This window comes from Lampetra fluviatilis, chromosome 59 (assembly GCF_964198595.1).
Source record: "Lampetra fluviatilis chromosome 59, kcLamFluv1.1, whole genome shotgun sequence".
NCBI lineage: Eukaryota > Metazoa > Chordata > Hyperoartia > Petromyzontiformes > Petromyzontidae > Lampetra > Lampetra fluviatilis.
Genome location: NC_136333.1, coordinates 2961037 through 2974565, shown reverse-complemented (window position 1 = coordinate 2974565; position 13529 = coordinate 2961037). Strand labels below are relative to the sequence as shown.

Below are 13529 nucleotides of genomic sequence, written 5' to 3'. Positions count from 1 at the left end.
ACTCTACTCCAGCCCGACGTACAACCGCATCGGCGACCTCAGCTGGATCAACGCCCACGGCACCGTCACCACCAACGCCTCCCTGGCACGCTTCACCGACACGTGCCCGGAGTGCCGGTTCTGCGGTAAAGTGGAGACGGTGGCGCACCGATACGTGGAGTGCAAGAGCCTGGACTCGTTGTTCAAGGTCCTTAGAAACATCCTCCTAAGGTTCAGCCTCCACTTCTCCCCGACGGTCCTCATCTTTGAATACCCGAAGGGCGACGGACCCCAACATCTTCAGGGGCTGGTCAACGTGCTCGTCGGCTACGCCAAGCTCGCCATGCACAGGGCGAGGAAGGTGGCCCTGGAGGGGAAACGTCCGGCCAGCAGCCTGGGCATCTTCCGCGCTCTGGTCGGAGCCCCCAGGGTGAGTGGCTGGAGTTCCGCCATGCGCGGCTGACCCACGCCGTGCCGGCCTTCAAGGAGCAGTGGGCGATGGAGGCGGCCGTGTGCTCGGTGGCAGACGACGGGGAGCTCTGCGTGCAGTTATGAACTACCCGTCGGAGGCCGTTGGACGGCGAGAAGGGCTGCGTGCAGATGCAGCACTTGTCGTAGTTTAAAACAAAAATAGCGAGAGGGAGAACGAGAGAGAGAGCGAGAGAGTGAGCGAGAGAGCGAGTGAGAGCGAGGGGGGGAGGTACATAAAGGAAAGGATTACAAAAAACGAAGCAAAGTGCCGACTACACCGAGCATCTTGTTTCCTCTGATCATAAAAAAGAGAGAGAGGGAGGAGAGGGAGGGAGGAGAGGGAGGAGAGAGAGAAAATAATCTTTCGTGAAATATTTCATTTTAAAAAGGTGGGGGGGGGGGGGCACATACGGCAAAGCATTGGAGAAAAAAAAACGAAATGATGAACGAAGCAAAGTGCCGACTACACCGAACATCTTCTTGTTTCCTCTGATCTAAAAAAAGAGAAAGAGAGAGGAGAGAGAGAAAGAGGAGAGGGAGAGTGGAGGGAGAGAGATATATGAGATGGATGGGGGGAGAGAAGAGAAGAATGGAGAGAGATGGGGGGGTGGGGGGATTGGAGGAGGCGCGCAGAGCCTCTGAAGGGATGAACCTCATTGAGTGCTATTCTTAGGGTTTGTCGGTAAAGTCACGCAGGTAAAACAAATTGAATTTCAATTATTTTACGTTTATTTTACTTTTATTAATTTTAATTTATTTTTTTTTACCCACGTGACATTACCGAAAAAAACCTAATAATATGAATCGTTGCAGTCACGAAAGCTTCAAATCTAGAACTCATTGAGTGAACCACCCTGAGAGGTGACCGCATGGCCTTGTGGCCCCTCGTGGGTCCCCCCTGGACCCCCCTGGACCCCCCTGGACCCCCGTTGGACCCCGTGGGCCACTGCATGTTGAGCGTAAACAAAGGCAAATGTGCCCCCTATAGCCTCAAAGGACTGTTGGGGCAAGTGCTGTGAGAGATTGAAAAGTAATTGTCTTCAGAACTGCTTCTCGTGGTTGTGTTTAGTTTGTTGTTGTTGTTGTTCTTACCGCGCACTCCCGATTGGCACGGTTAGCCTAGTACGGTGCGAAAGAAGTTCAACATACGTACTGTCCATAGACTAACACTGTCCATAGACTAACATGACCCATAGACTCAACACTGCACATAGACTCAACACTGCCCATAGACTCAACACTGCCCATAGACTCAACACTACCCATAGACTCAACACTACCCATAGACTCAACACTGCCCATAGACTCAACACTGCCCATAGACTCAACACTACCCATAGACTCAACACTGCCCATAGACTCAACACTGCCCATAGACTCAACACTGCCCATAGACTCAACACTGCCCATAGACTCAACACTGCCCATAGACTCAACACTACCCATAGACTAACACTACCCATAGACTCAACACTGCCCATAGACTCAACACTGCCCATAGACTCAACACTACCCATAGACTAACACTACCCATAGACTCAACACTGCCCATAGACTCAACACTGCCCATAGACTCGACACTGCCCATAGACTCAACACTGCCCATAGACTCAACACTGCCCATAGACTCAACACTACCCATAGACTCAACACTACCCATAGACTCAACACTGCCCATAGACTCAACACTACCCATAGACTAACACTACCCATAGACTCAACACTGCCCATAGACTCAACACTACCCATAGACTCAACACTACCCATAGACTCAACACTACCCATAGACTCAACACTGCCCATAGACTCAACACTACCCATAGACTAACACTACCCATAGACTCAACACTGCCCATAGACTCAACACTACCCATAGACTCAACACTACCCATAGACTAACACTACCCATAGACTCGACACTGCCCATAGACTCAACACTGCCCATAGACTCAACACTGCCCATAGACTCAACACTACCCATAGACTAACACTACCCATAGACTCAACACTGCCCATAGACTCAACACTACCCATAGACTCGACACTGCCCATAGACTCAACACTGCCCATAGACTCAACACTACCCATAGACTAACACTGCCCATAGAGTCAACACTGCCCATAGACTCAACACTACCCATAGACTCAACACTGCCCATAGACTCAACACTGCCCATAGACTCACACTACGCATAGACTCAACACTACCCATAGACTCAACACTGCCCATAGACTCACACTACTCATAGACTCACACTACTCATAGACTCAACACTGCCCATAGACTCACACTACCCATAGACTCACACTACTCATAGACTCACACTACTCATAGACTCAACACTACCCATAGACTCAACACTGCCCATAGACTCACACTACTCATAGACTCACACTACCCATAGACTCAACACTGCCCATAGACTCACACTACTCATAGACTCACACTACTCATAGACTCAACACTACCCATAGACTCAACACTGCCCATAGACTCACACTACTCATAGACTCAACACTACCCATAGACTCAACACTGCCCATAGACTCAACACTACCCATAGACTCACACTACTCATAGACTCAACACTGCCCATAGACTCACACTACCCATAGACTCAACACTGCACCATAGACTCAACACTGCCCATCGACTCAACACTACCCATAGACTCAACACTGCCCATAGACTCAACACTGCCCATAGACTCAACACTACCCATAGACTCAACACTGCCCATAGACTCAACACTACCCATAGACTCAACACTACCCATAGACTCAACACTGCCCATAGACTCAACACTACCCATAGACTCAACACTACCCATAGACTCAACACTGCCCATAGACTCAACACTGCCCATAGACTCAACACTACCCATAGACTCAACACTGCCCATAGACTCAACACTACCCATAGACTCAACACTACCCATAGACTCAACACTATCCATAGACTCAACACTACCCATAGACTCAACACTGCCCATAGACTCAACACTGCCCATAGACTCAACACTACCCATAGACTCAACACTATCCATAGACTCAACACTATCCATAGACTCAACACTACCCATAGACTCAACACTACCCATAGACTCAACACTGCCCATAGACTCAACACTACCCATAGACTCAACACTACCCATAGACTCAACACTGCCCATAGACTCAACACTACCCATAGACTCAACACTGCCCATAGACTCAACACTGCCCATAGACTCAACACTGCCCATAGACTCAACACTGCCCATAGACTCGACACTGCCCATAGACTCAACACTACCCATAGACTCAACACTGCCCCTAGACTCAACACTGCCCATAGACTCAACACTGCCCATAGACTCAACACTGCCCATAGACTCGACACTGCCCATAGACTCGACACTGCCCATAGACTCAACACTGCCCATAGACTCAACACTACCCATAGACTCAACACAACCCATAGACTCGACACTGCCCATAGACTCAACACTACCCATAGACTCAACACAACCCATAGACTCAACACTGCCCATAGACTCAACACTGCCCATAGACTCAACACTGCTCATAGACTCGACACTGCCCATAGACTCAACACTGCCCATAGACTCAACACTACCCATAGACTCAACACTGCTCATAGACTCAACACTGCCCATAGACTCAACACTGCCCATAGACTCAACACTGCCCATAGACTCAACACTGCCCATAGACTCAACACTACCCATAGACTCAACACTGCCCATAGACTCAACACTGCTCATAGACTCGACACTGCCCATAGACTCAACACTGCCCATAGACTCAACACTGCCCATAGACTCAACACTACCCATAGACTCAACACTGCCCATAGACTCAACACTGCTCATAGACTCGACACTGCCCATAGACTCAACACTGCCCATAGACTCACTCTGCATGCGTTCCCTCGCAGCGCATGCAGAGTGAGCATAACTCTGCAATATCAAAGGAGTTTTGGCAGAATGCACACTCAAGCGATTTAATAGCACGTGTAATAAGGTGAGGAGGGGGAGGGAGGGAGGGAGGAGGAGGGAGGGAGGAGGAGGGAGGGAGGAGGAGGGAGAGGACGAGGAGGAGGCTGTGTTTCACACAGCAGTCATCTTTCACGTGATGCACATCATCGGCTGTGTTCATATTATGTGTGTGTCTGTGTGTGTGTCTCTCTGTGTGTGAGTGTGTCTGTGTGTGTCTCTCTCTCTGAGTGTGTGTGTCTGTGTGTGTGTGTCTCTGTCTGTGTGTGTCTGTGTGTGTGTCTGTGTGTGTGTCTGTGTGTGTGTGTCTCTCTGTGTGTGTGAGTGTCTCTGTGTGTATGTGTCTGTATCTGTGTGTGTCTCCCTGTGAGTCTGTGTGTGTGTGTCTGTCTGTGTGTGTCTCTGTCTGTGTGTGTCTCTTTCTCCCTGTGAGTGTCTGTTTGTGTGTCTGTGTCTCTGTGTATGTGTCTGTATCTGTGTGTGTCTCCCTGTGAGTCTGTGTGTGTGTGTGTCTCTGTCTGTGTGTGTGTCTGTGAGTATGTGAGTGTGTCTGTGTGTGTCTCTTTCTCCCTGTGAGTGTCTGTTTGTGTGTCTGTGTCTCTGTGTATGTGTCTGTATCTGTGTGTGTCTCCCTGTGAGTCTGTGTGTGTGTGTGTCTCTGTCTGTGTGTGTGTCTGTGAGTATGTGAGTGTGTCTGTGTGTGTCTCTTTCTCCCTGTGAGTGTCTGTTTGTGCGTCTGTGTCTCTGTGTATGTGTCTGTATCTGTGTGTGTCTCCCTGTGAGTCTGTGTGTGTGTGTGTCTCTGTCTGTGTGTGTGTCTGTGAGTATGTGAGTGTGTCTGTGTGTGTCTCTTTCTCCCTGTGAGTGTCTGTTTGTGCGTCTGTGTCTCTGTGTATGTGTCTGTATCTGTGTGTGTCTCCCTGTGAGTCTGTGTGTGTCTCTGTTTGTGTGTGTGTGACTTTGTCTGAGGGGAGCGGTCCTGTTAGTAGTTAGCGCTGCGCTACGAATCCAGCGACCGCGGTTCGATTCCCGCTCACGGCCACCAACTCCAGTGACGATTATCTGAACCGGTTCTGGGCCTCCCCTAGGTCGACTCAGCCTCAAATGAGTGCCTGGTGCGATGCGTGATTATCGCCACTGGGGAGACAAAGGCGGCCGGGCGTGGTGCTGGCCACCCACACCCCCTCGTGTGCCGTGCCGGCCTTCAGAGGTGCTACTCGCTAACAGCACTTGCCCCGACAGTCTGTTGGAGGCTATACGGGGGGCCTTTGTCTTTGTGTGTAGTTTGACACTCCGTCATCTTCGACTGCCAACCAGGGCAGCGATGACTCCGCTCCTAACGAGGCAGCAGCAGCAGCAGGAGGAGGAGGAGGATTGTGGGTAATTATCCAGTGAATCATTGTCTAAATATTAACGGTCCTTATTAAGGGAGTGCTGAGCGGTTGCGAGAGATGATATGAAGACTTTGACTTTTTAAACAACTTTCATCGCCGCCAGCAGCAACAGCACTGGAGGCGATTCCGATACGAAACACACAATAGTCACCAGCAAACAAATAACACAAATGCTACAAATCCACGCGCTGTGCCGCACAACACGAAATAAAAGCCACGTGGTGGTGGTGGTAGTTGTGGTGGTGGTGGTTGTGGTGGTGGTGGTTGTGGTGGTGGTTGTGGTGGTGGTGGTTGTGGTGGTTGTGGTTGTGGTGGTGGTTGTGGTGTTTGTGGTGGTGGTTGTGGTGGTGGTTGTGGTGTTTGTGGTGGTGGTGGTTGTGGTGGTGGTTGTGGTGTTTGTGGTGGTGGTTGTGGTGGTGGTGTTTGTGGTGGTGGTTGTGGTGGTGGTGGTTGTGGTTGTGGTGGTGGTTGTGGTGTTTGTGGTGGTGGTTGTGGTGGTGGTTGTGGTGTTTGTGGTGGTGGTTGTGGTGGTGGTTGTGGTGGTGCTAGTTGTGGTGGTGCTGGTTGTGGTGGTCATCGCGCACGCCACGGTGACGAGCGAGCGCTTCAGAAGGTGAACACCACGAGGGTGCCGTCCACGCTGGTACAGAGAGGGGCTTGTCCGGCTCCCCAGCGTTCGAAGAAGACGTGCACATCACCGACATGTGTGTGGTACATGGCGTGCTCCAGCCGGAGCCGCGCCTTGAGCAGGCCCCTGAACGCTGCAAGCACAGAGCAGCCGTCAGTGTCACCATCCAGCATCTTTCTACTCGATTTGAAGCTTTCGTGACTGCAAGGATTCATACTCTTATGTTTTTCGGTAAAGTCACGTAGGTAAAAATAATAAAATTAAAATGAATAAAAGTGTAATGTAAGGATATATCCGGCTCACTGACGTATCACAACTCGTCATGATGATTGGCTCTGCCGGTCCTGGTTTACAGCCAATGGGGGGAAGCCTAGGGGGCGTGGCCCTGACGTGATGGAAAGGTGACAGTTGTAAGGATTGGTTCTGCTGGCTTGGGCCACAGCCAATGGGGAGATGAGTCAGGGGCGTGGTCCCGGGAGCTGACGAAGGAGCCTGGAAGATTCCATGGAGACTAACGAGGATTGGTGGAAACGTACCACGTGACCCGGGTATTAAATCGGGGTGGAGACGAACGACACGTGGTCAGAACGGGAACGAACGGAGGAAGGGGGCTACGCGGGAGCGGGGCTCCGGGTTTCCACGTGGCTGTGTGTCTCTCTCTCTCTATCTGTCCCTCTCACGCTGCCTGTCAGCAGCGTGAAGGAAAGCCGTAATACAAGTTGAATAAAAGACGGATTCCAGAAGTCGCCTCAACGAGCTTTATTACAAAAGTAATAATAAAAATAAAATAAGAGTATTACTTTTATTAATTTTAATTGTATTTTTTATTTTACCCACGTGACTTTACCGAAAAACCTAAGAGTACCTTTCTCCTCGTTCTGTACCACCGCCATCGTCGCCTGAGCACAGGCGACGATGGCGAGGTCAGGAGGGGAGTAAAGAGAGATAGGGAGATATGAAGAGAGAGAGAAACGCTTCACGAATTTGCGTGTCATCCTTGCGCAGGGGTCATGCTAATCGTCTCTGCATGTATCGTTCCAATTTTAGTAGATGTACTGCCGGAGCAAGAGGGAGAAAGAGAGATCGAGAGAGAGAGAGAGACAGAGAGTTGTCGAGGTATTCATCATCCCATAATCAACGATTTTTGGGTTTAGATCGCGTTATTTATAAATGTGTCGTAACCCTCCACCACCCGACACGGCCAATCAGTAAAAAAGTGTCACGTTGACAAAAGACAAATAGTTCACTGCTTTAGCCCACCGGTGTGTTGAAGCGTGAAACCACAACATTTACAGTTTGAGTCGTACGACGTTTCGCTGGTAATTGCATCCAGAATTCTGGCGAATTGCCCGATGATGCTGGATGCAATTACCAGCGAAACGTCGTACAACTCAAACTGTAAATCTTGTGGTTTCACGCTTCAACACACCGGTGGGCTAAAGCAGTGAACTATTTTGTCTTTTGTCAACGTGACACTTTTTTACTGATTGGCCGTGTCGGGTGGTGGAGGGTTACGACACATTTATAAATAACGCGATCTAAACCCAAAAATCGTTGATTATGAACAATATTGGTCGCGAAAGCCTACGTGTTATTCATCATCCCCCTCTCTCTCTCTCTCATCTCCCTTCTACATCTCCCACCTGTCCCTCTGATCTCCCCCCTCTCCTCTTTCTCTCTCTTTTTTTTACGATCAGTGGAAACAAGAAGATGATCGGTGTAGTCGGCACTTTGCTTCGTTCATCATTTCGTAATTTTTATTTTTTCATTTTTAAACTTTGCTTTGTGTAAACCCCCACCTCTCGCTCACTCTCTCGCTCGCTCGCTCTCTCGCTCACTCTCTCTCTCTCATCCCCTACTCCCTCCCTCTTTCTTTTTTTACGATCAGAGGAAACAAGAAGATGCTCGGTGTAGTCGGCACTTTGCTTCGTTCATCATTTAGTTTTATTTTTTAAATGATTTGCTTTATGTGCCCCCCCCCTTTTTCTCTTTCATATCCCTTCTACATCTCCCCCTCTCCTCTCTCATCTCCCCCCTATCCCTCTCATCTCCCCCCTCTCCTCTCTCATCTCCCCCTCCCTCTATCTCCCTCTCATCTCCCCCACCCACCTCTCCGTCTCGTGTCCCCCCCCCCTATCTCACTCTCTCATCTCCCTCTCATTCTCTCACTCTCTCATCTCACTCTCTCTCGCTCTCTCTCCCTCTCATCTCCCCCCCTCTCCTCTCTCATCTTCTCCTCCTCTATCTCCCTCTCATCTCCCCCACCCGCCTCTCCGTCTCGTGTCCCCCCCTATCTCGCTCTCTCATCTCCCTCTCATTCTCTCGCTCTCTCATCTCACTCTCATCTCGCTCTCTCTCCCTCTCATCTCCCCCCCTCTCCTCTCTCATCTCCTCCTCCTCTATCTCCCTCTCATCTCCCCCACCCGCCTCTCCGTCTCGTGTCCCCCCCCCCCCCCCATCTCACTCTCTCATCTCCCTCTCATTCTCTCGCTCTCTCATCTCACTCTCTCTCGCTCTCTCTCTCCCTCTCATCTCCCCCCCTCTCCTCTCTCATCTCCTCCTCCTCTATCTCCCTCTCATCTCCCCCACCCGCCTCTCCGTCTCGTGTCCCCCCCTATCGCACTCTCTCATCTCCCTCTCATTCTCTCATTCTCTCATCTCACTCTCTCTCGCTCTCTCTCTCCCTCTCATCTCCCCCCCTCTCCTCTCTCATCTCCTCCTCCTCTATCTCCCTCTCATCTCCCCCACCCGCCTCTCCGTCTCGTGTCCCCCCCTATCTCACTCTCTCATCTCCCTCTCATTCTCTCGCTCTCTCATCTCACTCTCTCTCGCTCTCTCTCTCCCTCTCATCTCCCCCCTCTCCTCTCTCATCTCCTCCTCCTCTATCTCCCTCTCATCTCCCCCACCCGCCTCTCCGTCTCGTGTCCCCCCCTATCTCGCTCTCTCATCTCCCTCTCATTCTCTCACTCTCTCATCTCACTCTCTCTCCCTCTCATCTCCCCCCCTCTCCTCTCTCATCTCCCCCTCCCTCTATCTCCCTCTCATCTCCCCCACCCGCCTCTCCGTCTCGTGTCCCCCCCCCCCCTATCGCACTCACTCTCTCATCTCCCTCTCATTCTCTCACTCTCTCATCTCACTCTCTCTCGCTCTCTCTCTCCCTCTCATCTCCCCCCCTCTCCTCTCTCATCTCCTCCTCCTCTATCTCCCTCTCATCTCCCCCACCCGCCTCTCCGTCTCGTGTCCCCCCCCCTATCTCACTCTCTCATCTCCCTCTCATTCTCTCGCTCTCTCATCTCACTCTCTCTCGCTCTCTCTCTCCCTCTCATCTCCCCCCCTCTCCTCTCTCATCTCCCCCTCCCTCTATCTCCCTCTCATCTCCCCCACCCGCCTCTCCGTCTCGTGTCCCCCCCTATCGCACTCTCTCATCTCCCTCTCATTCTCTCACTCTCTCATCTCACTCTCTCTCGCTCTCTCTCTCCCTCTCATCTCCCCCCCTCTCCTCTCTCATCTCCTCCTCCTCTATCTCCCTCTCATCTCCCCCACCCGCCTCTCCGTCTCGTGTCCCCCCCTATCGCACTCTCTCATCTCCCTCTCATTCTCTCACTCTCTCATCTCACTCTCTCTCGCTCTCTCTCTCCCTCTCATCTCCCCCCCTCTCCTCTCTCATCTCCCCCTCCCTCTATCTCCCTCTCATCTCCCCCACCCGCCTCTCCGTCTCGTGTCCCCCCCCCCCCTATCGCACTCTCTCATCTCCCTCTCATTCTCTCACTCTCTCATCTCACTCTCTCTCGCTCTCTCTCTCCCTCTCATCTCCCCCCCTCTCCTCTCTCATCTCCTCCTCCTCTATCTCCCTCTCATCTCCCCCACCCGCCTCTCCGTCTCGTGTCCCCCCCCCCCTATCTCACTCTCTCATCTCCCTCTCATTCTCTCGCTCTCTCATCTCACTCTCTCTCGCTCTCTCTCTCCCTCTCATCTCCCCCCCTCTCCTCTCTCATCTCCCCCTCCCTCTATCTCCCTCTCATCTCCCCCACCCGCCTCTCCGTCTCGTGTCCCCCCCTATCGCACTCTCTCATCTCCCTCTCATTCTCTCACTCTCTCATCTCACTCTCTCTCGCTCTCTCTCTCCCTCTCATCTCCCCCCCTCTCCTCTCTCATCTCCTCCTCCTCTATCTCCCTCTCATCTCCCCCACCCGCCTCTCCGTCTCGTGTCCCCCCCTATCTCGCTCTCTCATCTCCCTCTCATTCTCTCTCGCTCTCTCATCTCACTCTCTCTCTCTAACTCTCTCTCTCTACCTCTCATCTCCCACTCACTGCCGAGAATCACTCACGTTAATGTGCAGGCAATAAATGACACGGCGCGTGTAACGAATGCCACGCATCGGGTACGCGCACCGCGTGTGCGTCAGCCTGGACTGATGCGGTCTGCGGTGGTGATGGTGCTGGTGGTGACGGTGGTGATGGCGGTGGTGCTGATTGATGGTGGTGATGTTCGTTGGCACAGTAGGGGTCACAGGTAGTGCATCTGCCAGTCATCTCAGTCAGCCATGGCACCTGGGTCTGTCCCGTGACCTCCTGCACCTAGCCTGGTACAGTGGGGAGCAGAGCTGGTAGCATCTGCCAGTCAGTTCAGTCAGTCAACTCATGGCACCTGGGTCTGTCCCGTGACCTCCTCCTGCACCTAGCCTGGCACAGTCGGGGGCACAGGTGAGGCATCTGGCAGTCATCTCAGTCAGTCAACCCATGGCATCTGGATCTGTCCTGTGACCTCCTGCACCTAGCCTGGCACAGTAGGGGTCACAGGTAGTGCATCTGCCAGTCATCTCAGTCAGTCAACCTATGGCACCTGGGTCTGTCCCGTGACCTCCTGCACCTAGCCTGGTACAGTGGGGAGCAGAGCTGGTAGCATCTGCCAGTCAGCTCAGTCAGTCAACCCCATGGCACCTGGGTCTGTCCCGTGACCTCCTGTCAGTGAGCTTTCGACACTTCACGTGGCCTCAAAGTGCGCCTGGCCTGGCACAAGCGCCGTGGTGACGTCTCCGTCACTTAGTGGCGAATGGCGAGTATTGGTATTTGGTGGGTGAGTGAGTTAGTGGGTGAGTGGACGGGTGTGTGGGTGAGTGGGTGAGTGGGTGGGTGAGTGAGTGAGTTCGTGAGTGGATGGGTGTGTGGGTGAGTGAGTGGATGGTTTAGTGTGTGAGTCAGTGGGCTAATGGGTGAGTGGGTGGGTGAGTGAGTGGGTGATTGAGTTAGTGTGTGAGTGGATGGGTGTGTGGGTGAGTGAGTGAGTGAGTGGGTGGATGGGTTCGTGTGTGAGTCAGTGGGTGAGTGGGTGGGTGAGTGAGTGAGTGAGTTAGTGAGTGAGTGGATGGGTGTGTGGGTGAGTGAGTGGGTGGATGGGCTCGTGTGTGAGTCAGTGGGTCAGTGATTGAGTGGGTGGGTGAGTGTGTGAGTGGATGGGTGTGTGGGTGAGTGAGTGAGTGAGTGGATGGATGAGTTCGTGTGTGAGTCAGTGGATGGGTGTGTAGGTGAGTGAGTGGGTGGATAGATGAGTTCGTGTGTGAGTCAGTGGGTGAGTGGGTGGGTGAGTGAGTGAGTGATTGGGTGTCTTTGGATGAGTGATAAATGGTGGTTATCGGTATTGGATGGCCGTGGTGGGGAGCGGTGGCGCAGCAGTTAGCGCACTGCGTTACGAACCCGGTGACCCGGCTTCAATATACACCGCTCACGGCCACCAACACCAGGTAACGATTATCTGAACCGGTCCTGGGACTCCTCCCCTAGGTCGACTCAGCCTCAAATGAGTACCTGGTGCGGTGTGTAGTAAACATCGCCACTGGGGAGACAAAGGCGGCTGGACGTGGTGTTGGCCACCCACCCCCTCGTGTGCCGTGCCGGCCTTCATAGGTGCTCGCTAACAGCACTTGCCCCAACAGTCTGCTAAGGCTATACGGGGGAGCTTTGTCTTTGGTCGTGCTGGTGGTGCTGGTGGTGTTGGTGGTGTTGGTGGTGGTGGTGGTGGTTGCTGCTCACTCCGAGAAGGAGTCGGAGGTTTTGTTGCTCGACCTGGAGCGTGCTAAGGTTTGCCAGAAAACACATTTCTCCTGCGGGGCGAGCTGGTAGGAACGTTGGGTTGCTCGGTCAATGGCCTGCAGGGTCAACGGCGGCGTGGTGTATTCCGCAAATATGCCCGACTGTGAGGGCGGGCACAAGCCGGCGTGAGTAGATTAAACGTTGAGTTTTATAAGGGCACCACGGGGAGACCAGCCCCTCCCCACCCAGCCCCACCCCTCCCACCCCCCACCCAGCCCCACCCTCTCCACCCAGCCCCTCCCCACCCTCCCCTCTCCACCCAGCCCCACCCCTCCCATTTTTGGATGCACAACGGACGAACGGACGGACACAATAATCCCCTGTGGGCTGTTGTGACCAGGAGGTTCCTACCAGTAATACTGAACACCTGCCTGGGTATTTTGTACCGTAAGAATAATACTAATTAAGATTAAGAATTATTTACTTGATATAAAGTGCCCTTAAATACTAGATTTGAAGCTTTCGTGACTGCAAGGATTCATACTCTTAGTTATTTCGGTAAAGTCACGTGGGTAAAAAATGAAATTAAGATTTTATTGTTTTTATTTTTTTATTAATTTAAATTTCATTTTTACCTACGTGCCCTTAAATAATCGTTCTCAGGGCGCTGTGCGTTCGAACTGAAGACATTCGTTAAACATCAACTACGGAAGTAAGAAGTGAGAAAGACTTTTGAAGATAATATAGTTTGTTTTGGAGGGGGTTAGATCGCGTGAGTATATAAATGTGTCGTTAAACCCTCCACCACCCGACACAGCCAACTAGTAAGGGTTGTCACGTTAACAGAACGTGGCCAATTCGTTACTAGTACAGCACTAGTGTGTAGTGTATAGTGTAGTGTATAGTGTAGTGTTTAGTAGTGTAGTGTATAGTAATGTAGTGTTTAGTAGTGTAGTGTATAGTAGTGTAGTGTATAGTAGTGTAGTGTATAGTAGTGTAGTGTATAGTAGTGTAGTGTATAGTAGTGTA

General features: G+C 52.0%; 1 non-coding gene across 1 annotated transcript; it reads right to left on the bottom strand.

The window, feature by feature from the left end:
* Positions 1 to 7430: 7430 nt before the first annotated feature.
* Positions 7431 to 7537, bottom strand: LOC144950891 (U6 spliceosomal RNA). Its single transcript, XR_013640423.1, has one exon. It is a non-coding gene; the product is annotated as a U6 spliceosomal RNA (small nuclear RNA).
* Positions 7538 to 13529: the final 5992 nt, after the last annotated feature.